The sequence below is a fragment of the Macrotis lagotis genome, chromosome X (genome assembly GCF_037893015.1).
Source record: "Macrotis lagotis isolate mMagLag1 chromosome X, bilby.v1.9.chrom.fasta, whole genome shotgun sequence".
NCBI lineage: Eukaryota > Metazoa > Chordata > Mammalia > Peramelemorphia > Peramelidae > Macrotis > Macrotis lagotis.
In genome coordinates, this window is record NC_133666.1 from 417,843,883 (window position 1) to 417,871,110 (window position 27,228).

At 35.9% G+C, this 27,228-nt stretch overlaps 1 long non-coding RNA gene across 1 annotated transcript; it reads right to left on the minus strand.

The window, feature by feature from the left end:
* Window positions 1–1,364: 1,364 nt before the first annotated feature.
* On the minus strand, window positions 1,365–23,782 carry LOC141500451 (uncharacterized). The gene is made up of 3 exons (XR_012471928.1): window positions 23,477–23,782; window positions 4,409–4,459; window positions 1,365–2,530 (listed from the first exon to the last, which is right to left on the minus strand). It is a non-coding gene; the product is annotated as an uncharacterized LOC141500451 (long non-coding RNA).
* Window positions 23,783–27,228: the final 3,446 nt, after the last annotated feature.

The following is a 27,228-nucleotide window of genomic DNA, read 5'->3' on the forward strand; positions in this document are numbered from 1 at the left end:
CTTCCTTGTAGTACCTCAGTTTCTTTTGTGTAAAATAGGAATCATATTTATATGATTTTATTTTTTTATATTTATCTCAAATTTTATGAGACAATTTGTTATCCACAAAATTCTATGAAAATATTAGCTATTCCACTGTGCTAGACCAAAAGGTACCCTTCTGTTTTAATCTATATGTTTTTGTATGCAAATTCACACATACATACAATATTAAAAGTCTTGAGATGTTCAGAGGCCATCTAGTCCAACCCACTTAGTTTGTTTTTCTTGTTCAGTCTTGTCTGACTCTTCATGATCCTATTTGGAATTTTCTTGGCAAAGATATAGTAGTAGTTTGCCATTTCCTTCTCCAGCTCATCTCACAGATAAGAAAACTGAGGGAAACAGGGTAAAGTAACTTTCCCAGGATCACATAGGTAATTTTCTGAAACTGGATTTGAACTCAAAAAAATGAGTCTTCCTGACTCCAGGCCTGGTACTCTATCCACTGTGCCATCTATTTGCCTCAAATAAATGTTGATGTTGTTGTTCAATTGTGTATGACTCTTTATGGGCTCTGTGATCATAGAACATCCATATTGTCTATCTAGTTTTCTTGGCAAAGATACTAGAGTGGTTTCCATTTCCTTCTCCAGCTCATTTTACAGATGAGGGAACTGAGGCACATAGGGTTAAGTGATTTGCCAAAGGTCATATAGCTATTAAGAGCCTAAGGTTGGGGCAGCTAGGTGGCGCAGTGGATAAAGCACCAGCCCTGGAGTCAGGAGTACCTGAGTTCAAATCCGGTCTCAGACACTTAATAATTACCTAGCTGTGTGGCCTTGGGCAAACCACTTAACCCCGTTTGCCTTGCAAAAGCCCCCCCCCCCCCCAAAAAAAGAGCCTAAGGCCAAATTTCAACACAGTTCTATCTGCCTCCGGTGCAGAGCTATATCCACTGTGTCAACCAGCTGCCTTCCCTGATTTTTACAGATGAAGAAGCACTGGCCCAAGGATGTTATGTGATTGACCAAAGGAGACATAGATTATAATAGTCAAAAAAAGAATCTGAGCCTAAGGTTCTCTGAATCCAAAGTCAGTATCATATGAGCACTGAATCTATTTATTTAATACATATGTATATAGGTTATATATAATATTATAGATGTCATGTTTTATATATATATATATATATGTAAATGTTAAATATTTGATAATATATTTATTATTATATGAGGTGCAATGTATAAAGAACTTACATAGTACCTGTAATGTAGTAGCTGTTTAATTAATGCTCCTTTTATTGTTTTTTGAATTTTGCAATCTTTTCCCCAATCTCACTTCCCTCCCCCCACCCTCACAGAAGGCAGTCTGGTAGTCTTTACATTGTTTCCATGCTGCACATTGATCAAAATTGAATGTGTTGAGAGAGAAATCATATCCTTAAGGAAAAGATAAAATATAAGAGATAGATTTTATTTTTTAAAATTAAAGGTAATAGTCTTTGGTCTTTGTTTAAACTCCACAAGTCTTTCTTCGGACACAGATGGTATTCTCCATCACAGATACCCTGAAATTGTCCCTGATAGTTGCACTGATGGAATGAGCAAGTCCCTTAAGGTTGATCATCACTCCCATGTAGCTGTTAGGGTGTACAATGTTCTTCTAGTTCTGCTTATCTCATTCAGCATCAGTTCATGCAAATCCTTCCAGGTTTCTCTGAATTAATTGATACTTTTAACTTCCTTGATACGTGTATGAATGTATAATGTATGCATTGTGTGTATATACACACAATGCATACATACATATACACACACCATGTATTCATTCACTCATTCATTCTTTAGTCCATTGTTTCTTAGTCGTTCCTTTGCTTTTTTTTTAGAAAAGCCCACCTTAGAAGCAAGAATCTTTGGGATTAGGGTCTGCTGTATTTATGTATTGACTGGCTCTACAACCTTGGGCAAGTCACAGTTTTTTAGTGTCCTCAGGCAAGTCTCCAAGACTGTAGATTAAAGATGAGTTGTCAACCTGAATGGATGGAGGTAGTTTCCCCAGTGGGAAGTTCCCCTGCACTGATCAGTTGTGCTTCCTTAGGAATGCAAGAATACAACACCGTAGCTTTGTCTTCACCAGGAAGTGTCTGAATTTAAAATGTTGGCTGTTCATCTGTTCATTTCACTATATGTGCATGCACTGTTTGGCGCACAGGCAGGGCTAGATAGCAACAGATGAGGCAAATGGTACAACTTCCTAGGCCAAATGCTTTGGCTTCAGTTTTAAATTCAGACATGTCCTAGTAAGGACAAAGCATAGACTGTCTTTCCTTTTCTCCAGGGAAAGCACAGCTGCCATTAGCTTCCAGGGCTGGGTCGCTGTGACACCTGATGCTAGTTTGGATGCCTGCTCCCAAGGCTGCTGAAACAGCCCTGCTGTGACAGGATAGGAGGCACAACCTTCGTGTACAAACAGAAGAATTTCTCTTGGCTACTCCAAAAAGATGGCAGGGAGGAGATTCAGCAGAACATGAGGAAGCAGCCAAAGGAACCTTAAAAACAAAAACCAAAAGTCAAAACCCTAGGAAAGAAAATTAAAAGTTGTCTTTTGGTTTCATTATTTTTCTCTTTCACCAAGGCTCCCAACTCTCTATGGCTTTTAATTTATAGAAGGCAATCCAAAAGGGATGGCCTATAGATTTAACACGGGCATTTCCTTCACACATTAATCCCATGAATCTCATTTGCTATACCTTTCTACTGAATGACAGAAAAATGATGATTTTTTTATTAGTGATCAGATTATAAAGAGTTATGCTTTTCTCCTCTATTCATCATGACAGACCCAAATCCCTTGTATTTAAACTTTAAAGTTTTTGCTTTCCTATCCCCTGGACTTAAAACAGTGCCCTTCACATAGTAAACAGAGCAAAGCATTTTACCTGTATTATGTCTTTTGGTCCTCTCAACAATACTGCAATGTAGGTACTCCTATAATCCCCATTTGACAGATGAGTAAAATGGAACTCAGAGAGGTAATGACTTGTCCACAGTCACAGTGATATTAAATTTTAGAGTTTGGGGTATTTTGTTTTGTTTTATAAGAAGTATTCAAGAATATCCAGGGCTTCTCTCTCCACCATAGACATTTAGGGTTGCTTGAGTGCCAAAATGAACTTAAATTATGCCCTTGCCATGTAATAAAAACTAATTTCAGAATCCTAAATGACTAGTTTTCTGTTATTAGTCAAAACTATTTCAGGTCAAGAGGTAGGGGAACAGATGGGACTCAGGAACCATAAATGCTCTATCTTAATCATTGAGGCAAATAATGGGAGTGCAATATCCTATATTCCATTGAAATCCCATCCTGTTGCCTCATTTTGATCTGGAGGTAACCCTGGCCTATGCTCACAAAGTCCAAGGTCTGGCAGTTTCCATTAAGAGGAATGGCTTCAAGTTTGGTCTCTGGGACAGATTATATGTTTTTTATTTTTTATTGGTTTATTTGTTTAATGAACAAAGCTAGTTAAATTCAGAAAGACCATTAGATAATAGGGTTTTATATATATTTTGAGGGAGGGGAGAGTCAGAGCAACTCATTAAATCATGACTTCTGAGGTCCATCCTAGCTCCACATGTAGGATCTTATGGCCTATTAAGATAGAGAGGAGTTTCCATCTGAGTAAACCAGAACCAATGAAATGTCAGATCTTTGAATTATCAGAGAAAGTGGCATCACAGCACCATCAATTTAGAGATAAAGAAGACTTTGAAGGTCATCTACTCCAGCTCCCTCACTCTACAGATAAAGAAGCTGAGAACTAGAGACTGACCTATCCAAGGTCACAAAAGTCAAAAGCATCAGACCCAGGATTCAAACCCTGGTCTTCAGTCCTCTGACTCCAAACTCAGTGTTCTTTCTTCTAGACTGTGGTACAAGAAATATCATATCCTGGAAATATTTTTTTTCTTCCTTGGATGATCCCCTAGTCATAGCCAGCATTATGTATAAATTCAAGTCAATATGTTTAAAGGTCTGCTTTATATAAAAGTCTTATATTAGGCACTGCAGTTCCCACAGAGACCTTCATCTCCACAAACTTAAAATTATTTATACACAAATTTGGTTCAAGAGGGGGCAACTGGTGCAGAGGTCATAGCCCTGCATTCAAAGCTGGCCTCAAATAATTACTATTTGCATGACCCTGGGCAAGTCACTTAACTTTATTTGCCTCAGTTTGCTCATCTATAAAATGAGCTGGAGAAGGAAATGGTAAATCACTCCAGTATCTTTGGCCCAGTAGGATCAGGAAGCATTAGACATGACTGAAGTGACTGAACAGAAACAATGATTCAAGAGAGAAAAGTGTAAAGGCAGTAACCAGTCCAAGGATATGAGAAATTTGAGAAAAGGAGTTAATACTTACCTGGCTGTGTCAGTGAAGCTTTCTTAGAGGAGGTAACATGAGAACTAGACCCTGAAGAAAAGCAGAAACATTAATGATGAGAGTGGAAGTTATAAGGAATGGTTAAGATACATAAAGACAGTTATCAGAATAGTTTTTTCCTAAAAGTAAGGGAATGTACAAGTTGGGCTTTAGAGATACTAAAATTGAGATGAGAAATTGAGATGAAATTCTTCAGCCTTCAGTTAAAATGGCATTTAAAGAATTAATACCACTGGGAACTGCTAAACTAAGAGACCCTTAGGTATAGGTAAAGTCAAAAGGGAAAAGTGGGACGGAAGATGGCAAGTACAGTCAAATTGTTGGAACTAGAGGGAATTTCAGAGGTCCAACTCCCTTCATTTCATAAATGAAGAAACCGAGGTCCCAAGATGTAATATGATTTGCCCACAGTTAGGTAGGCAGCTGTCTAGTGGCAGAACCAAACTAAGTAGACAACTTTCTGAACTTTCTATTAGACTCACAAAAAAGTAGCATTGTATATCAAAGAACAAAAAATACATAATGCACAGCAATTGAAGCCTACATGATATGTATCATAGGTACCCCATACCCACTGCAGGAATGGATCTATAAAAATAAGAATGTTTATAGGCAGCCATCTTGATTCCAAAAAAGCATTTTTTTTCATTTAGAAACTCAGTATATGTGATGCTTAATAAATATTCAACAAGAATGACTTTTTGGTTTTGATGTTGTCTAAGGAAAGCAGGTTAGTGTTTAAATGAGAAGCCTTTGTTTTTCTGGAAACAGTTTCAGCATTGCTTTCCATTTCAACTGAGTTAGCAGCATGTAGCAATCAATGGTGTCTGAGTTCAGTTCTGTACACCAGGGGCATCTTCTGATCAGTCAGAACTAGGAATTAAGGGACACAGTCTAAAACAACTCTGGACTCCCCCCAAATCTATAGGTCATCCATTCTATCTCGATGACATTCCAGGGCTGTCTAAATGCTTCATTAATAACCAAGGGACTATAACAATAAACCTCTCATTCTCTAATGATGGCACTTTTTTCCCTCTTGGCAGGGTTTGACATGAATGTTAATTAATCAATATTCCTGCCATTTTGGTGAAGGTGTCATGTGTCCATCATTAGCTCCTCTCAAATTAAGAAAGAGAATTTTCCTGTTTTGAATTTATTGCCCCCCCCATCCACATCTGATTGAATCCTTTTGGACATTCCCTCTGAATATGAGTGGCGTGTCTCAGGTGGAATCTAAATTATGAACATTCATTTTGAAAAGGGTTGCTAAATAAATTAATCTCTTTTTTAGAGTTTCATTTGGAATACATGATGTTGTTTTTCTTCCTCAGGAAAAATAAATTAAAAATCTACCAATTATAATGAAATGCTCTACCTGGAGAAACATCTTTCTCCCATTTATGTTCATGTAAAGGCTCTATCTTTTACTTTTGAAAGCACACATGTATTTGTACTTCACTCTATGAGTAGATAGACAGGATAATTAATAACAGAAAATAAATGTTACTTCTGGAGGATGGATCAGCTATCCACATTATGAAGCACTATGCACACAGAATACTATCTTTCAAAGCTTTTAAATATATGTTTAAAGCCATTCATTTCCTCAAACCCCAAGTAGTACACTAAAGCTTGACATTATCTGAAAGACGTTTCAATTGTAGTTTGTTCTTTTAAAGAGTCTGAATGAGAATAAAAAAGGAGAGAATATTCTTATACCAAAGATGACTATCATCACCAAGAGAACAGGATTAAAAAGCTTAAGTTGTAGCAGAAGAGATGCTTGTTCGATATGAGTAAGAACTTCTCAATAGTGGGTTTAATTGGTGTGAGGAGGACAAAAGAAACTACGAATTTTTTTACTCTAGTGAAATTTAAACTAATATTAAATATATTTCCGGGCAAACAGACTTAGATGGAGAGTTGCATCATGTTGTTACAGAGTTTGTTGCTGCTGTTATTTTGTTGTGGCAACTAGATGACACAGTGGATAAGAGTTTTGATACCAGAATCAGTAAGACTCCTCCTCTTCAAGAGTTCAAATCAGACTCTTATTAGCTGTGTGACCTTATATACCTCAGTTTCCTCTTCTGGAAAATTAGCTGGAGAAGGAAATGGCAAACTACTCTAGCACCTTTGCCAAGAAAACTCCAAATGGGGTCATGAAGAGTCAGACATGACTGAAATGACTCAATACAACAAGAAAATCCAACTGTAACAGTGTCCCATCTAGGTCAGTTTACCTGGAAATACAAAGTGGGTCACTGTGGTCTTAAGGTGTGATACACTTAAAAGGAGTAATGATTTCCAGAAATTCTTTGACCCTAGAAACCATCTCCTTTCCTGTTACAGGGGAAAAATGATTAAAAAAAAAAAGTAGCATAGGGCGGCTAGGTGGCGTAGTGGATAAAGCACCGGCCCTGGAGTCAGGAGTACCTGGGTTCAAATCTGGTCTCAGACATTTAATAATTACCTAGTCGTGTGGCCTTGGGCAAGCCACTTAACCCTGTTTGCCTTGCAAAAAAAACCCTAAAAAAAAAAAAGTAGCATAGCGGAAAGAATACTGAATTTGTAGTAAAAGGACCTCAGTTCTAATCATAACAATAGATTAACTATGTAACCTTGGGCAAATCACTAAATTTTTATGACCCTTAGCTTCCTCTCCTGTAAAATGAGGATTTGATATGACCAGGGTGTTCCCATTCCTCAGCAACACCAGAAGGTAACAAAGCTGTCCCTGAGATCTGATTGGCCCTCATCTCCCTTGACACAGTTTCCTGTTCACCCAAGGACATAATGGGGTCTAGGCCCATCCAACTTGGTAGAAGTCTGTAGACTACACAAATCACTACATCTTGTGTTGCTGACCCAACTGGCCCTAATAATGGGGCAGAAATAAATGAAGTCTTTTCCAGGGATAAATCCATGATCCCTTATAATATGAGTTCAAATCCCAGCTCTGCTAATTACTATCTGCTTAACAGTCAAATCCTTTAATGTCTCTGGGCCTCAGGTTCTTTATATGTGAAATGAACAAATTAGAATAATCTCTTTTTTAAGATTTTAAATATTTTTATCTATTTATTTTTCCAACAACATATTTAGTTTTCACCAATCAGTTTTGCAAGGTTTTTAAGTTTTGCATTTTTCTCTCCCCTTCTTTTCTCACCCCCTTCCCCTGACAGAAAACAATCTAAAATAGGTTCTACATGTATAATTATGCTAAACATAGATCCATATTAATGTTGTAAAAGAATAATCAAATCTAAACAGAAGAAAAAATTGCATAATGTATAAAACAGCTTTTAAAAACTGAAGATAGTTCTGCATTTAAAGTCTTTTAGAATTGTCTTTGATTATTGGACTGCTAAAATGAACAAGTTCATCATAGTTGATCATATAAAGTAGATGATCTCTAAGGTCTTTTCCAGTCCTAAATCCTATGAATCTCCAATAACTTCAAATAGAAGTCAGAACAATATAACTCCCTCTATCACTGAATTTCAGGTTATCTTTCCCTTAAGGGGATGACTGTATCATTAGTATTTATGCAAGCCATTTTTGCCCACTCTATCAAGTGAGCCAAGATCTGTTTCTCAGGAATTTAAACTAGACAGCAGTGTAGGAACTGTTCATATTTATAATACATCATCCTGGCCTTTCAAGGAATATCTTTGGTCAATATAGTCCCACATCAAATCTTTAGGTACCATCTTCCCTGAAGGCTGAGGAATATTCACCTAAAAGAGTGAAGGATTAAGAGTAAGATGATGGGTTAATATCCTACCTGTCACTTTATGAACATGAGTGAGTCATTTATCATCTCAGAGACTTAGTTTCTCAACTATAAAATTAATATATTGGCATAAATGGCCTTTAAGGTCCTTTCCTGCTCTAAACCTATGATTTCATGAACCAGTACTTCTAAAACCAGCTCCTCCAAAGGTTTTCCCATTTCTGTCACTAGAGCCATCATTCTCCCAATCACGCAGTCATAGAAACAATCAAAGATGGGTTTGGGGGGTATTTTTTTATAAACGTTTTTTGCATGAATAAATCTTCATGTCTCTATCCACCCTCTATTTCACTTTCTAGTCAGTCACTAATTCCCATCAATTTATAGGGAATTGAATTCAGACACTGACTAGTTATATGATCCAGGACAAGTCACAATCTCATTCTATAAATTGAACATGATCCACACTTGTATTCCCTGCCTATCAGGTTGGTATGAAAGAAGTGATTGCATAAATCTTAAAATGCTTCATTATATAAAGAGAGGAAAAGCATAATGAATAGAAAAATAGAAAAAATAGAAAATAGAAAATAGAAAAATACTTAACCAGTTATCTGATTTCTGATAAGTCAATTAATTCTCTGAATTTTGAGATTACCCTCTTCATTTTCTATCAGCTGCTCTGCTTCATTCCACTCCCCTCCTTTTCAGTTGAAATCTATTTTCTCCTTATATTAAATATATGAGGAAATTTAGTCCCAGAGACATTAAGGACTTAACTAAGTTTAGTAGATAGTTATTAGTGGAATTGATATTTGAATTCAGATTATAGGGATCATAAATTTAGCAATGGAAGAGAGTTCAAAGGACATTCATTCCTACCCCAGCAGGCCTAACACTAGCACCCAGCTATGATGAAATGAATAAATCATTGCTTCTATACACAATAAAACTTTTGTGTATGGGTTCCCCCATTAGATTATAAGCTACTTGAGTACCCTCACTACTCCCCTTTTGTAATAGTTATTGTTCAGTTGTTTTAAGTCATATCTGCCTCTTCATGACTCCATTTGAGATTTTCTTTGCAAAGGTATTGGAGTAGTTTGCCATTTTCTTCTTCAGCCCATTTTACAGGTGAGGAAACTGAGGCAAACAGGGTCACACAACTAGTAAGTATCTGATTTGAACTCAAGAAGAGGAATCAGAAAGATTTCTTATCTACTGTGCCACCTAGCTAACCACAACAAAACAATAAGAACCACATCAACCAACTCAAAATGATGAACAGGACAGGTTTGAACCTTGTGGCACTCCACTCAAGACTGCCTTAAAGATTGCTGTGATCCATTGATTAATATTCTTTTGGTCTACTTGTTTCACTGTTTTGAGTCCTTTTCACTGTACTTTCCTTGATACCACATTTTCTCACTTTATCCACCAAAAAAAAAAAAACCATCATAAGGACCTTCTATAACCACAGCAGTTCCCTTGGTCTCTCAGCCTAGCAACCCATCATAAAATGAATCCTACTTCACGGCTTTTTTTTTTGAGTGCCCACTTCCCACCCGCTTAGTAATCCATTTTAGAATTTTGCCAGAGGTAGAGGTCAAGCTCATGAGCAGAGTCTAAATACTTCCCTTCTGAAAAATCAAGACATTTATTCATCAAAAGTCTCAGGACATGTCTCCCACTCTTCATGACTTCTCAAAAGTGAGCAAAAACAGTTTACCAATTTTATTGACAAGTTCTCTCAGTAATTTGGGATCCAAATTATATCATTTTAGTCTGTTTTGTTTTAAAATCAGTTTAGTTCCCTTTCATTCTCTCCTCATTTTTGCTGATCTTCAACTAGCTATTAACTATTTATGTTTTATCCTTTAGGTCCCTAAGCTATTTTCCTTGACAGAGAAAATTAAGGCAAAACAAATATTTAAAATAATTACTTTTCTCTGTCATCAGCATTCTCCAACAATGTATCTGACTCACAATGAGTAATTACTTAGTAAATGCTTGTTGATTGATTAATCCATCCCAAACATCAGATCTAGCCTTTCTTGCTATGACCATTGTTTCATGAAAGTCTTTTTATTTTTTCTTTTGGCATTTTTCTAAGGTTTCTGTTCCTTTAGAGGAACAGGGTTCTAGTATTCCAGTATTCTTTTTCTGTGTGGTTATCCCTCTTTTGTATTTATGCTTGGTCAAATTCTCCTGCTTCCATCTTTTGTACATAAGTTCTTTGGAAAGATCCTTGTGCAATCATGTTCATATCTTTAGATGTCTTCCTTTTTTTCTTACTCATCAGGATCATTTGTGATTATGGTGTTGTTTACTTTCTTGAATTTCCCATGCCTTTTGAAACACCTCCCTTTTTAAAGTCTCGAGCCATATAATCAAGCCTATTTTTTTCCTTTGAATTTTTAAAAAATTTTCACCTCTCAAGTGGGTGTTCAACTTTGCCCAGCATGTTCCTTCTATGCTATCAAGAACATGAAAATTATGTGGCCACTTTCTCCCCTAGGTTCCCATCCTTTCTACTTCAGCAACCAGCTCTTCTTTTTTTAGCTAGAATTTGGTCAGAATTTGCTTCACTGATTGCTTCCTAAAAATTGGAATTGTCAGCAATGGCACACCTGCAGATTGACTTTATCAGATCTACATATGGTTGCCTCTTTAGCCCCTCAAAGATACCTCCATGAATGTCTCTTTTTCCTGAGGTCATTAACAAGATATTCTACATTTACTGATGTCATTGAATCTCCCTTATCATTTTGTGGAGCTAGGAATATTACCTTTCTCTTCAAAAAACTCTATGGAAAAAAAATAGAACAAAATAAAACAAAACATTCACCCTTCACACCTACTATGCAGTTCTAACAGTTCAGTTAGTCAATCAATCAACAAATATTTATCAATTACTTACTTTGGATCAGGATGTATGCTAAGCACTAGGGATTAAAAAAAAAGGCAAAAACATGATCCTTGACTTCAATATCCTCATATTCAAAATAGGTTTTTAAAAAAGCCTTTACATTCAAAATAAATATTACAGAAATAAAAGGTAATTTCATAGGGAAGGCACTAAAGGAGGAAGAGAAGGGAAAGGGGAGACCTACTATGTGCCAATCACAGGAATAAGTGATTTCCAAATATTGTCTCATTTGATTCTCACAACTACCCTGTAAGAAAGATACTATTGTGGTCCTCATTTTGCAGTTGAGGAAACTGAGCCATAAAGAGATTAAATGACTTATCAGGGATCACACAGCTAGGGTTAGATCCCAGGAGAACAGGACCAAATATGAATAGATTATTTTCCCTAAGATCAAAGAGCATTGATTCTGGAGGTCCATAATTACTATGGAAGGAGCTGGTCTAATAGGAAGAAGGAAGACAGCAGGGTCAAGATAGTTGATAAAATGGTCTAAGTAGAAAGCTGGATGGAATGGGATGTGAAGGTAAATCGTGAGGAATCCTCCTGATCATGCATTTATTGATTAAGAAAATAGTTGGGAAATTGCTGAACAAATTGTGGTATGTGATTGAAATGAAATGCTGTTCTATAATGAGAAATGATAAACAGGATGCTCAATAAGATCTTACATGAACATATGCAATGGAAAATGTACTGTATACTGTATACATTCATTGCAGGATGATCCACTGTGAATAACCTATGTTTTCTCAGCAACACTGTGACCCAAGAGAACTCTGAAAGACCTATGATAAAGTATTCATCCAAAAGCTAGAACTGATGGTATCTGAATACAGACTGAAGCATACATTTTTTTTTCTCACTTCAGTTTTCTTGAGGGTTCTCCTTTTTTTGGAAGGGGAGCTATGCTTACTTTTACATGAAGACTATTTTGGTAATGTTTTTCATGACTTCACATTTTTAACTTAAATCAAGTAACTTACTTTCTCAGTGAGGGGGAGTGAGGGAGGAAGTAAGAGAATTTTGAATTCAAGGTTTTGGAAATGAATGTTGAAATTTGTTTTTGCATGTAATCAGGGGAAAGGAAAGATTAAAAAAGGAAAAAGGAAATGTGTGTAAATATTTAGGATGTGTAAGACCCTTTGCTAAACATACTTTAATGTATTAAAAGTCTATTATTTCCTCAATTTGGGTTCTTGCTCCATAGATACTGCCTTTTTAGGCAGTTTCATGAGATATTGTAGCCACAAGCAACCATCACTTAGATGCCAATCTTTAATTTATGAGCCTCCCCAAACTCAACTAGTTTGGATATAAGGAAATAAACCACAGTTGTTTCTTTTTTAAAGAGGGGTCTCCCATTTTAACCATTTCTTATGTGTTAGTCACTGTTCTACATGCCTGAAATATAAACATAGAAAGGTAGAATATTCTTGCCCGCAAGAAGCTTACATTCTCACAGAAGACAAAAAAAAAATGTAGTGACCAGGGAAAGAGAGATAGAATAATTTTTGAGAATCTATGGTCACTAACATTTTAATATTAGATTTTGGGGAAAGTTTGTTTGCTTCCCCCCCCAATTTGAACCTGTGATTTCATCAAGGTAATCAGTAAACATTTAATAAATACCTACTCTGAGTTGTGAGAAACATAGGGAACTTTTGGTGAGGATCCTTCTACCAATATAGATAGACAGTCTGCCACCTAGAGTCTTCTACAGTTGCCTAGAGATACCAAACAATAAATAACTTGTTTAGGATTACACAGTCATTATACAGAGATGGATTAGAACCCAACTCTTAGTGACTCTAAGACTGATCCTGAACCATACTACTTCTCAATATATTGTACTTTTGAGAACTGCCTACTGTCAGCAGCTCTACCAACTCAACTGAATGACTAGGGTGTTAAAATGTGAAAAGTCAAGAGGAAAATCACCTATATCTACATATTTTGAGTGTTACTATTAATCTCATCCTTCTCCTCCAAAATACTAATTTTGATAACAATAATTTGAACTCCATAATAAAAGAAAACAAAAGAGACATGGTCATGGAAAAATGAAACAAGAGCAATGAGGTGATGTCTCAAAGTCCCATGCTTACATCTTAGTCATATAAGTCAGATGTTATGAACACTTTTAAAATAAAAAATAATAATTTCTTCAATGCTTATCTCTGATCTTTCAAATGTTCTTATACATGGTAAATTATTCCTACATAGTTTCTGAATAACACAGATGTGATTTTCATCAAAATCTCTTTGAAATTAAATCTCCCTCTAAGTTGTGCTAATTTGAATTTCAGCTATAAACTTTAAGTCAAATCTCAAACTTTGTGTCTTGAGACACTCAACAGAGAAAAATATAGGGATATCATTTTTTAAAATGTGTTTCTTTGATAACTTTGATTCAAATTTTCAAAATATGTTATTTAAAGGATAATTATTATTCTAATGAATTTGAAAGAAACTGAATTGCAAAAAAATTATTAAAAATTGTAGATTTGATCCAACCATTCTAGAGAGCAGTATGGAATTAAGTCCAAAGAGCAATAAAAAAGTGCATTCCCTTTGACTAAGCAATTCCAGTTCTAGACCTATATCCAGAAGAAATCATAAAAAAAATAGGAAAAATCCCTCACGTTCCAAAATATTCATAGCAGTTCTTTTTTGTAATGGCAAAGAATTGGAAATTGAGGGGATGTCCATCAAGAATGGCTAAACAAGTTATGGTACATGAATACTATGGAAAATTATTGTTCTATAAGCAACTATAAAGGGTACGATTCTAAAGAAGCATGGAATGAGTTATGGGATCTGATGCTGAGTGAAGGGAGCAGAACCAAGAGAACAATGTACACATCAACATCAACATTGGGAGATGATCAGCCTTGATGGAAGCAGCTCCTCTCAGCAGTCCAAAGAGCTAGGACAACCCTATTAGATCAACTATGGACTATGCTATCCCCATCCAGAGGAAGAAAAACAAAACAAAACAAAAACAAACAAATAAAAAAAAAACCCAACTCTTCAGAATCTGATGAACACTTTATAAAAATTATCTCTCACGTATCTCTTTCCCTTAATCTAATTCCTTATACCACAAATGACTAATCTGTAAAACTGTTTATTAAAAATGTATAATACTAACCTGACTGTTCACCACTGGAGGGGGCAGATTTTGTAACTTAAAAATATACATGTGCATATGGATGAAAAAATAAAAATAGATTTTAAAAAATTGTAGATTTCTCTTACTATTTCTGAAAGAGAAGTCTCGATTATGCTTTCAACTATAAGCAAATGGGAAAGAAGGAGAAAGTCAGTTAGGCATTTGGAAAGAAGGAAGGAAGGAAGGAAGGAAGGAAGGAAGGAAGGAAGGAAGGAAGGAAGGAAGATTAAAGTGAAAAAGTTCAGTGAAAGTACAACCCAAACTGTAAGACTGATAGCTAGAATGTAAAATTCAGTTTCAGAATGAATTGGAATAAACCTAGTCAAGTTTCACTTTCTTGGGTGTACCCCAATTTCAGAGTCAAAGCAAAACCCATTGATCATGCAAATGAATATGGTCAAACAGCTTCATAATAATCCATGTGAACTGAAACTAACAGATTTCACACTGCCCTTCACCAAAACCCTTAGCTCTTCCTTCTAACTCTGCAATTAGCTTTGACCACTGGCTGAAATCTGCAGATGAAAGATGCCTAAGGACCCAGGTGGCCTATTTAAACTATTTTACCACAACTTCACTAGCTTTAAATGAGGTCTATTTAAAGTTGAATCATTCTCCCCTCCCCAAACCTGCAGAAGTAGTCAGTCAAGCATAGTGTATCAAGGTCCCAGTCTAGGTTTATGTGCACCTCCCTGTTTGCTAAGTGTAGCAAACTCTCTTCCTTCCCAAAGTTATAGGCTATACTTCCCTCCCCATACTTTATGAGAAATGGAATTTGGGGTCTAGACTGAAAAAGCTTCACTAAGAAAGCCTTGTCCCTAGTCTTGTCTCAAGTTCTAGGGAATAGCTAGTTAACATTTGCCTTCCCTGCTCCTCCCTGCTTCCTCCTCCTACTCACAGTACCATAGGCTAAGACAATAGACCTGCAGGGGAGGTCTGCTCCCAAGTCCTGCAAGCACAATCTATTTAAGAAATACAAAAGTTACCCAAGGAGTTTTCTCTCCTCACTTAGACTGCACTGCGTAGCAACATACCAGTTTATACACAATAAGAGTCTCAGGCTTAAAGTCCCTGGTGAAAATCTTGTCATGTGGCACCAGCATCTTCTTAGCCCATGCACTCCAGCCCTGTTCTTAAGCTGAGGAAGCACAACTGCCAGCTTGAGAGATGGAGAGAAGGAGAAGCTTAGCTAATAAGAGCAGAAGGGTCCTGTTCTCCCTTAGTCCACTTCCCTGATCGTGTGGCAGACATTTTGTGTCAGACTATTCTGTGATTTTTTTTCTTTAAACCCAGGGATAGGTACATAACATAAGTTTCATAAAATGGGATTATATCATTTTTAGAATGTATTGAGGACAATCCCTTTTGACCAAGCCCCAGCAAAAACTAATTGTTTCAATGCCAAGTTTCAAAGGCAAAGTCTAAACTAAGGGGTCTCCAACCTGGGAACATCCGTCCCCATGACAGCAAGCTGTTGGATAATTCAATTCGACCCAGTCACATAACAGTCTTACCCAGGAGGCTTCCAGAGGCAAAGGAGGGTAATTCAGGAAATAGAGTATTGCCAAAAGATGAAAAATGGACCAAAATCCCTGTATAGGGTCTCTGGCCTTCTTCCAGAGAAAGATATTAGAAACCAGTATCAGGGATGGAGCAGCAGTAGCTGCTTCAGTGTGACTCACTCCCCAAAAAAGTAGCCACCCAAACCATTGGCAAAATGCCCTGCTCCACACCATCTCAGTGATCTCACCACAACATGTCAGCAGCTGGCACATTTATCATCTTCTATGGGGCATGAGTGAGTACTTCGGATGTAGATAATTTAACATGAATATATATGTGCATTATCATGTAGATAAGACAATTATTTCATAATAGAAATGGAACCTAAATCATCCCCACCTGACTTTTGATCCTGCCAGCTCTGCAGAAGAACACTAGCTGATATGTTAGATAGCCAGGAAATGGAAGCACAGAAGGAGAGGGAGATTACAGGCTGCTCTTACATTTGCTAAAGCATATTGTGATCTTAGGCCTTTTCTTATGGCTATCTGATTTCCCAGGGAAAAAAAAAAATGGAGAGCAAGAGACAAAGAAGGATCCCCACCCAGCACACATGCATTTTTTTCCCTATACAAACATGAACCAAAAACTAAGGAATGATCATATAAACAAAAGTTGACTTAGCAGACCTACAACTAGGAAATGGTAAAAGGGGATGGGGGGGCAATAGATAACAAAAAAAAAAGAAAAGAAAAACAAACACAAAGAAAAGATGTGAAGTTTTTCTATTTATATTTTAAATATGCATTTGTTTTCTGAGTTTACTTGCCCCCCCAAAAAAAACTCAACTTGTTTTATGCTTAGTCTATGTTGATGCTTAAGATTGTAGGATTCATAAAGTCAGGAGCCAGGCCCCTGTTTAACTGGCCAGGTTACCTCATTTTATGATAACTGTTGGTCTGGTTTAGAGCTTAAGGTCAAAGAAAACAGAAACAGGGACATGACTTTTTTCCTTGTTTGATCCTCATAGAATCTGATACACAGTTGGAATCGAGGTATCGTTTTACTTAAAAGTAGGAGACAGAATAAAAAGGTAGAAGGTAGTTAAAGAGACTTTGTATGTGTACATCTTATTGTGTGAGAAAGAACTTGCTCAAGATAGAATTAACTGAGCTGTGAAACAACAGAGGAATGGAGATGTAGGTGAGCTACAAAAAAAAGAAAAGACTATTGCATATTCACAGAGTTCCCTAAACTGGTCACCAGATATTAATGTAGGTCCAATACAATGGTGATACATATGGGAGAGGAATTAAAACATCTCTATCTGTCTGGCTATTTTCCCATCTGCCTATCCATCCATTCATCTATCTGTTATCTATCTAACTATCTTTCATCTACCATCTATCTGTCTATTATCATCTATCTTTCTATTTACCATCTATGTCTGTCTATCTATCTTTCTGTTTTTCTGTCTGCCTGTCTATCTATCCTATACATACATACTTAAGTATCTGTGAAAGAATGTAGGAAAACTGAGTAGAGGGTCAATCTCAGAACATCAACATGTACTCGGGACACGAACCTGAACAAGTCAAAAGTTCTCAGTACATGACAATAATCTTTAAGATCATGAATAGCAGAAGAGGTGCTAATAACTAATTTTTGAATAGCATCTTTATTTTTTCCATTCATATGCATATGTATATTTTTAAGTTACAAAATTTCCTTCCACCCTCCCTTCCCATCCCCCTCCCCTCAGCAGCAAACAGTCAAATTAGCATTGTACATACAAATTTGTGACAAACATGTTTACAGATTAGTCATTTTCAGTATGAGTAATTAGGATCAAGGGAAAGAGATACATAATAAATAATTTTTATAAAGTGTTCATCAGATTCTGAAAAGGCATTTTTTGTTTTGTTTTTCTTTTCTTCCTCTGGTTGAGGATAACATTGTCCATAGCCAGCTTAATACAGTTATTCTAGTTCTCTGAACTGTTGAGAGGGCTAATAACTATATTAGTTATGCATATGCATTTTCTTACTGAAAACTACCTATATCAATGAAATCACTGGTCCAAACACGTACAAAAAAACAAGTTGTACATGTGTGTGTGCAGTACACACATATCTGGTTTTGTAGATGAAATGGTAAGCAATCTGGTATTCATAGTTCAGTGAGCCTCTTCTCTTTATCTGGGACTAACTCTGGCCTTGGTTCAGATCAATATTGTTTTTCAGTCATTCAGTCAAATCCAATTCTATGGGACCTCATGGACCATGTTCTCATTCCTTATCCTCTCTTCACCTTTACATACACACACACACACACATGTTTCACAGCTCAGGACCTTCTAATCTTACCATGTCCCAAAGACTGTAAAACTCATGTTCATTGCTTCTGTGATACATACTATCTCTCCATCACTCTCTCTACCTTCCCCCTTTTTCTTTTAACCTTCATTTTCCCCCCAAACAGAGTCTTTCTCAATGAGTTCTGTTTTCGTGTTATGTGGCCAAAGTATGTAAGCTTCAACTTTAGTTGTCACTCTTCCAATAAATAGTCCGAATCAATTTCTTTAAGCATTAACTGATTTGATCTCTGTGCTATCCAAGGGACTCTCAGAAGTCTTCACCACAGTTCAAAATCTTCAATTATGCAGCACTCTGCTTTCCTTTCAATCTAACTCTCCCAGCCAATGCTATTGGAACAATCATAACTTTGACTATATAGACTTTTCCAGCAAACTGAGATCTCTGCTTTTAAGTATGCTGTCCAAATTTGCCATAGCTTTCCTTCAAAGGAGAGTCTTTTAATTTCACAGCTGCAGTTGCCATTTGCAGTGATCTTTGAGTTCAAGAATATAAAATTTGATACTGCTTCCATTTCTTCTTCCTCTTTTTGTCAGGAAGTGATGGGACTCATTTGCCATGATCTAAGGATTTTTTGTTTGTTTGTTTGTTTTATGTTAAACTTCAAGCCATATTTTATACTCTCCTCTTTTACCCTGATGAGAAGTCTTCTTAATTCTTCTTCACTGTCTGTCATCATTATGGTATGTTGTCTGTATATCTGAGATTGTTTATGCTTCTCCTGTCAACCTGAATTCTAGCTTTTGCTTCATCCAGTCTGGCATTTCACATGATGTACTCAGCATATAAGTTAAATGAATAGGATGACAATATACAGCCTTCTTGTATTCTTTTTTCCCCACTCTTAAACCTATGAGAACATTATTCCTTTGGCTATAAGCTTGCCTCTTTCTCTACATCCAACTATTCCCATATCAAAGCCATTCTTCACACACCATCAGAGTAAACTTCCTAAATTATATTAACTTCCCTGCTCAAAAACTTTAGTGGTTCATTGCCCACTAAATTCTAAAATAAAAACATTAGCATTCAAGGTCTTCTCCTATCTGTTTCCAAACTATCTTCCAAGTCTTATTTCATGTTATTCCTCTTTGCACCATTCATTCCCTAATCTTATCTTTCCATTCCCACTTCTGTGGCTTTTCATATCACTTGAACCACCCTACCCATCTCCACCTCCTAAGATCTTTTTTCCTTCTATAAATCTTATGTCAAGGGTCATCTCATCCATTTTCTTCAATTAGAAATGAAGTTTCCATTCTTGAATCTCACAGGTCTTTCTACTTGACCTCTCCTATGCATTTAGTAATTTGCTAATTTATATTATAGTTATTTGTATAAATACATGTTATCTTCCTTGGAGAGGAAACTAAGAAGAAGACTTAGGTTTCAGACCCTAGGTTTACCTCTCAGGGATATAAGCAAGAAGGTGTTGGTAGAGGGAATTCCTTCACCCAGGAGCTTCCATTTCTAATGATATCAGAAACTCATTCCTTATCCTCTCTTCACCTTTACATACACACACACACACACACACACACACACATACACACACACACACACACACACACACACACACACACACACACACATCCCCATCCATACCCACACACACTAATATAATTATAAGAACAAGAGTTGGGACATTATTTATTCTTATACCCCCTAGGATCTGACCTTGCATCTTACACATAGTATATATAACCACTAGTTTATTGAATTAACTAAATTATATATAGACAAAAATGAATCATTTTAGCCTAAGATTGGTTTGAAACCCATATGGGATTGGTATCTGTATGATTGTGAGCCAATTAAAATTTTTACTCAAATCTCATTAGCTTCAAAGTCTGTGAAAACAAAATTTTTAAGGATAATTTTACTATATTGGCACCATTGGAAAAATTTAAGAGATTCAATATTATCATGAGTTCACTTCTGCTCAATCTCTGACCTTTGTCTTCTGACAAAATCAATAGTTTGCTTTAGGGTTTGTCTTTACCTACCTTTTCATCTATCTAACTGATCTTTTCCCATCCTTGCAGTGCTACTGATATTATACTGGTTCAGTCTATGGAAATTATTTCTTGAAAGAAAGTTGTTCCCTCCCCACAACACTTTCATTTACAGTTGACTGCAAAGTGACAATAGCCCCCTGCCATCACATAGCATTAATCCATACTGGTCCTTTGGAGAAGATAATTGCATTCCCTGCCCCCACTCTCTTTTATGGTGTTACTATCCAAATGCTTTCCTATAGTTTGGACCATTTGTTTATTGACCACATATTCTAAAAAGACCCTATTTTATAGGTTTGTTATTTTCTTCAGGAAGTCATCTATTTATACAGACCAAACTTAGCTTTGAGAGATAAGAAAATGCACCTTTCTATTCAAATATGAAGTGAAAAACTATTAATATGAAACATATACTGTCAGCCTTAGTTGATGTATTAATTTTGTTGAACTATTTCCCCCATTTATCATTTCTTTTATTTTCTTTATAAGGGAGTTATAAGGAGGGATCTTGGTATGGGACAGTGATAACATATTTGGAAATGAAGGTCATGTAAAAACAAGAGTTATCAGTAGCATTTTTTTTAAAAAATGAAGTTTCTTCTGAGCCATGAATTAGATTTGTACTCTTTATATAAACAGATGATTCAATTCAGCAATTCTTCTGTAACTTAAAAAAATACTTGTAATTGAGAAAAGTGATAGATCTATACAACCAAGACTTAAACTCAGGTTTTGAGTCTAAGACAGAGTCTCTAATAATAATAGCCATCACATAAGACAGAAAGGGAAAATGATAAATGTTGGAGGGAATGTTGAAATATTAAAACACTAATGCACTATTAGGGCAGTCATATTCTGATTCAACCATGTCCAACCATTCTAAAGAGCAATTTGGAACTCAAAGGGTTAGAAAGCCATACATACCTTTTGATCAAGCAATATCACTACTAGATGTATATCCCAAAGAAATTTTTAAAAATGAAAAGAACCCATATTTACAAAAATATTTATAAGTAGCTCTTTTGTGGTGGCAAAGAATTAGAAAACGAGGGGCTAGCCATCATTTGGAGAATAGCTAAACAAATTGTAGTACATGATTTTGGTAGAATATTATTGTGCTATAAGAAATGATGAACAGGATGCTCTCAGAAAAACCTGGAAAGACTTACATGAACTGATTCAAAATAAAATGAGCAAAACCAAGAGAATATTATAAACAGTAACAGCAACATTATATGATAATCTATGAAAAATTTAACTTTTCTCAGCAATATAATGATCCAAGACAAATCTGAAGGAATTGTGAGGAAAGGTGTCATCTATCTCCACAGAAAGATCTGGTGAAGTGTGAATGCAGATCCAAGATCCTTTTTCTTTATTTTTCTTGGGGGTTTTTTGTCTGTGTTTTCTTTCACAGTCTGATTTACAAGGAAATATGTTTTACATGATCACACACACACACACACACACACACACACACACATACAAAAGGGAAAAACCTATATCAAATTGCTTGCTTTCTCAATAAAAGAGGGGAAGGAGGAAAATAATTTGGAACTCAAAATTTGAAAAAAGTGTTAAAATTGTTTTTACATGGAATTGGGAAAATAAAATATTAAATTAAAAATAGTCATAATTTATATACAACCTTTAAAATTTGCCTAAAAGCACTTTACAAAATATTATTCATTTTTATTGGGAGATAGGTGCTATTACTGACTCCATTTTATGAAGAAAATGAAGTAGACAGAGGTTAAGGTACTTCCCCAAGATTGCACAGCTGGAAAAAGTCTGAAGCTAAATTTGAACTCAGGTCTTCTTGACTCTAGAACTACTCTAGCTAGCTACCCCTAACTCTAGCCATTATGTAGTGCTGTCTCTATTAGAACTGAAGGAATTGTTTTACATCAATGAAATTCTAATCCTGGAATCTCACCAACCCTCTCCTTCAAAAAAGCAAACAAACAGACCCCAAACCTACATCAGACAAATTAATGAAGGAAGAAGAAAAACATTAAGGTTGTAGTTTGGTTAGGCCAGAATAACTGACAACTAATAATCCAGATGAGGGAAATCACCAAAGACACAGAATTAGATAGAAAGCAAAGAGACTGTAGAATCTTTTCCTCTTTGTATATTTAGATCGGTATGTGCATTTCATATGCTTTATGCCCAATTCTATTAAAGATAAGGGGAGAAAAAAAAGGAGACAGCATAGTATAGTAGAAAGAGTACTGCCTTTGAATGAGAAAAGGAAAGGAAAGGAAGGAAAGGGGAGGGGAGGGGAGGGAAAGGAAAAAAGAAAATCCAATGTGTCTGTCTACACACTCATTGTGTCCATTGGGCACTTCAAGGATCTTGACATGCTTTTACAATAGCTTATCCTGGGGTAGATTCTGAAGTTCTAATTTTGATGTTCAGTAGTTTACAGGAAGACTTTTATTTTAATATCCTTAAGGTCATGTGCTTTGTGGGGAGAGTGGGGAGGAACAAAGAAGGAATTACCCACACTAGAGAGAAAAAGAAATGAGAAGTGAAAGTCAATACTGAGGGTTTGGTCAATCACTTCAGAGGAATTTTTGGCTTCTGGAGAGATTAGGAGTTTTTTTTTTTTCCTGTGGGTACATCCCCTTTGTAAATGAATTGTTTCATATTTTTTCCACTTTGGTCATCCGTTTTATGACGGATATCCAACTATCAGGCCCTCCTGAGAGCTTATGAATTCTTTAGCCAACATTATGTCTATTATAAAGACAACAGCTGACTACACTGAGGCCTTGTTCAAGTGACTGGAAAATTCCCAAACACAGTATCTCCAAGAATTATTGTAATTTTCCACTGAAATTTAAAAGTTCATGAAAATAGAATCTGTTTAAAGAGAGATAGAAAATAGTCTACAACAACAACCCATAAACACGAATCCATATTGTGAAATGTGCATTCATCTCCAATATTTATTCATAGGGCTGAGGGATGTGCAGGAGTCATCTCCTCCTAAATTGTGAGACAACCAACATTCACCTGAAACCCATAAAAATGTGTCCTTAAGAAAGAACCTCTAACCAGTCATTTATATTTTAGTGTGATTTTAAGTGGAAGTCTTATGTCTCCCAGAGGCATTTGTTTTTTAAGTTTTCATTCAGTTATTCAGTTAACCAGTGGATGAGTCTACTAGATCTTACTAAACTCAAGACACTGTACTAGAACTTAAGCACAATAAAAAAAGATGAATTCCATTGTTTCTGTCAATAAGAATCTTCAAATATAAGATATGGGCATAAATTATCATAATACAAGAAAATCTGTACCTCAATAGAGCTGCAAACAAATTGCTGTTGGAATTTCAAGAAGAGATACGTCATTGTCAGTGAAATATCAAGGAAGCCTTCCTGGAAGAGTTTTACATTTGAGTCCCATGATCAAGCCTTATTTTCCACTACTGGTCTTCATTCATTCTATAGTTCAGTCATACTGGCCTGGACATACCATCTGTTTTCTCTCTATCTTTGACCCTGCCGTTTACTCTGCCCAGAATTCTTTTTTTATGAGACTAGGCATGGTACAAAGGAGACGTATGTCAGAGACATGAAACAGGAACAATCTAGAAAACTTGAGGATTGCTTTGATGTCAGAGGAAAGGAGGCCACTAGGAAACTCAGCTGAGCATGCCCACATAACTGAGACACACCCTGGTACATCTTTCATAAACACACATTGCTACTTTCCCCCATCTCCTCCCCTTCACCCCCACCCCAAGCTGATAGAGGAAATAATCTTGGCCTGATGCTTTCCTCTAAAGTTAAACTAATGCACTGCCTTATCTCCTTTTACCATCCCAAAGTCTCTTTCCTGTGTGTGTATGTGTGTGTGTGTGTGTGTGTGTGTGTGTGTGAAGTCTGATGTTGCAGAAAATCTACCCTCTAAACTAAATTTTCTGTCATAAAAAGTCCTACTTTGGTCTTTAGGAACATTTTAAGGAACATACTTTATTCACTTACTAGATGTGCAATCCTGGACCGATTGTAACCTCTCTTGGTCTCAGTTTCCTGAACTATAAAAAAGGATAATAAAAGTCCTGCTTTACAAAGTTGTTGTGAAAATCAAATGAGATAATATACGTAAAGAACTTTGCAAAATTTAAAGTGCTATATAAATGCTTTGTTGCTGAGTCATTTCCAACTCTTTTCTAGGCAGAGATAATGAAGTGATTTGCCATTTCCAGATCACTTTATAAATAAGCAGACTGAAGCAAACAGGGTTAAGTGACTTGCCCAGCCTCAGATAGCTGGTAATGTCTGAGGCTACATTTGAACTCAGGTCCTCCTGATTCTAGGGTTGCTACTCCATCCACTATACCACTTCACTGTCCATATAAATGCTAACAATTATTTAAAATTAGTATTAATATCCATCCCAGGATTTATGTGTATACTGATAATAATTTATAAACATTTGGCAATAAACAGAAAAATGGCAAGTGAGGCTTAGTGTTATCAAGTATAGGATAATCAGACATTTAGGGAAAAATTATCCAGTAATATTTATATCTCCACTAAACTCCTTCTCTGATGTCTCATTGTTGTATAGAAATACCCCAGGATTCATGAAGGGTTTTTCAGAATTATCTCAAATGCATAAAAATACAGCATTACTACAGAAAGGCTGCAGTGAATTCATGAATGTCCCAAGCTCAAGCAAGCTTCCTATGCAATTGAGGAGAGAAAAAGCAGAATTATCTATAACTTGAGTCTATAGAAATTATGTCCAGAAGTAGTTTCCTGATACTAGAGTAACCAGGAAGGAAATGAAGATAGAGAGCATAGAAGATTGAACACTCTGGCATACTACTCACAGTCCAGCTGGGATGTATTATTATCTTCCATATTATTGTCTTCCTTTTTGCTAGAACATAATCTGCTTTTCAGCATCCCCAGAGGAATCAAGCCCTAAGGTTTGAAACAACATCCTATCTTATGCACTCCAAGCTGTAAAAAAAAAAAAAAAAAAAAAATTCCCACCCTACTGCCCCATTGAAAAGAATAAGTCACTTTTGGATCAAAAAGGGCCAATTCTCTTAAGAACTGAAATGAATCTCCCAATTCTATCCCTTAACTTGTAACTTCCCACTATCCAGACATTTGTTATTTGGGATGGACCTAGAGCAAGGGCTTATAACCTGGGAGTCTACATATCTTCAAGAAGTCTGTAAGAAAACTTCTATCTATGGACTTAGGGGAAAATTACATCTTCATTTTCAATAATCTCTAATTGAACTTTTGCATTTCCTTCAACTAAGAATGTAAGATACAAACATTAGTCTGAAAGGAAAGTCATAGACTTCATCAGTCTGCCAAAGGAGGCATGATACAAAAAATATTAAGAACCCTTGCCCTAGGTAGAAAGGATTGACTTAATATTCACCAGCACCCATATTCCAAGTAGCAGGAAGATAATTATATTTTAGTTGCTAATCATATTTCCAAGAATAGCTAAGCAGGTTTTAAATTCTATTGGTACATCTATTCAGACAGATAGAGCAGATGGACAATAAACTGTAACCAAAGTTGATTAGGAGAAGAATGGACTGGATTACATTTAGGAAACTGAACAGCTTTCACTAATCCTAAACTTCACTATTGCAAATGTCCATCTTTCTAAAACCAATGTTATCTTGGTTACAAGTTAGGGTACCAAATCTTGGAAGATTATAATCTCAAAAATATGAAAATTGCAGATAAGCCAAAAGACAATAATAGATTGAATGATGGGTAAAAGTTACTGCAGCAAAATGCAACAGTATATATGATGAAATATTACCAAGAACAAATAAAACCAAAAATGGAGTTTGACCAGGTATAACATGAGACCAAAGAGATGTTACATGGTATCCATGAAATGTTAAAGCAATTCTTATACATTTCTTCTCTGGAAGATTTATAGAAAAATATCAATCATTTAGGATAAGAAGGGGTCATATATATGTGTGTGTATATGTGTGTATGCCCCCCACATATACACATACACACACACACACATTCAATGTTCTGCTCACTTCATTTTGCATCAATGCATATAAATCTTCCCAGGATTTCTGATATCATCTTTCTCATGATTTCTTATAGCATTAAAGTATGCTATCACAATCTTATACTATAATCTGTTCAGTATAGATAATTAATGATAAATTCCTTGACCATGATAATCCATGAAACAAAGAAAAATTCAAAATGTACCTCAGTTCAGAAAACAGGAAAAGGGGACCTAAGTATCATACAGCTTTTAGATCATATGAAGACATAATTTAACTTTCACTGCTCTATACAATATTCTATATATATTATAATATAATATGCAATATTATAGAATACAATAATATTCTAAAGGACTTGAATCACATAAAGATTAATATTCTCCCTATAAATTAAACTAGAAGACAAAAGGAAGTCACAGTTAAATGGAAAACTAGCTCCCTGGTTCTCATAAGAGAGGCAAAGAAAATAGGTGACAGAGTTGGATTAATTTTTTTTTAATTTTATTTATTTAAGGCAATGGGGTTAAGTGGCTTGCCCAAGGCCACACAGCTAGGTAATTATTAAGTGTCTGAGGTCACATTTGAACTCGGTTCCTTCTGACTCCAGAGCCAGTGCTCCATCCACTATATCACCCAACTGCCCCCTTGAGTTGGATTTATAAAGTATATAAGAGCAACAGCTCTGACAAATAGATGAGAGACACAGAGACAGAGACAAAAAAGAGAGGGCAGAGACAAGCTTTCCTATGACCCTAACCAATCTTCCCTATGACCCTACCAAGCATTTAAATACTTTAGTATTTAAATGCTTGGTGACCAGTAGAGTCATAGGAAAGATTAGTCATATGGTATTAATCTAAAAAGACCTAAGGAGCAAATAAATTTCCAATAGATTATTAAAGATAGAACTAGAACAACTGATATCCAAGTGTGCTATTATATAGAGTCCAGAATCTCTCTACTATGGCTTTCCAAATCTTTCATTTCTTTCTTGCTTCCCTCAGCCCCTCCATCTCCAGGACCAATTTA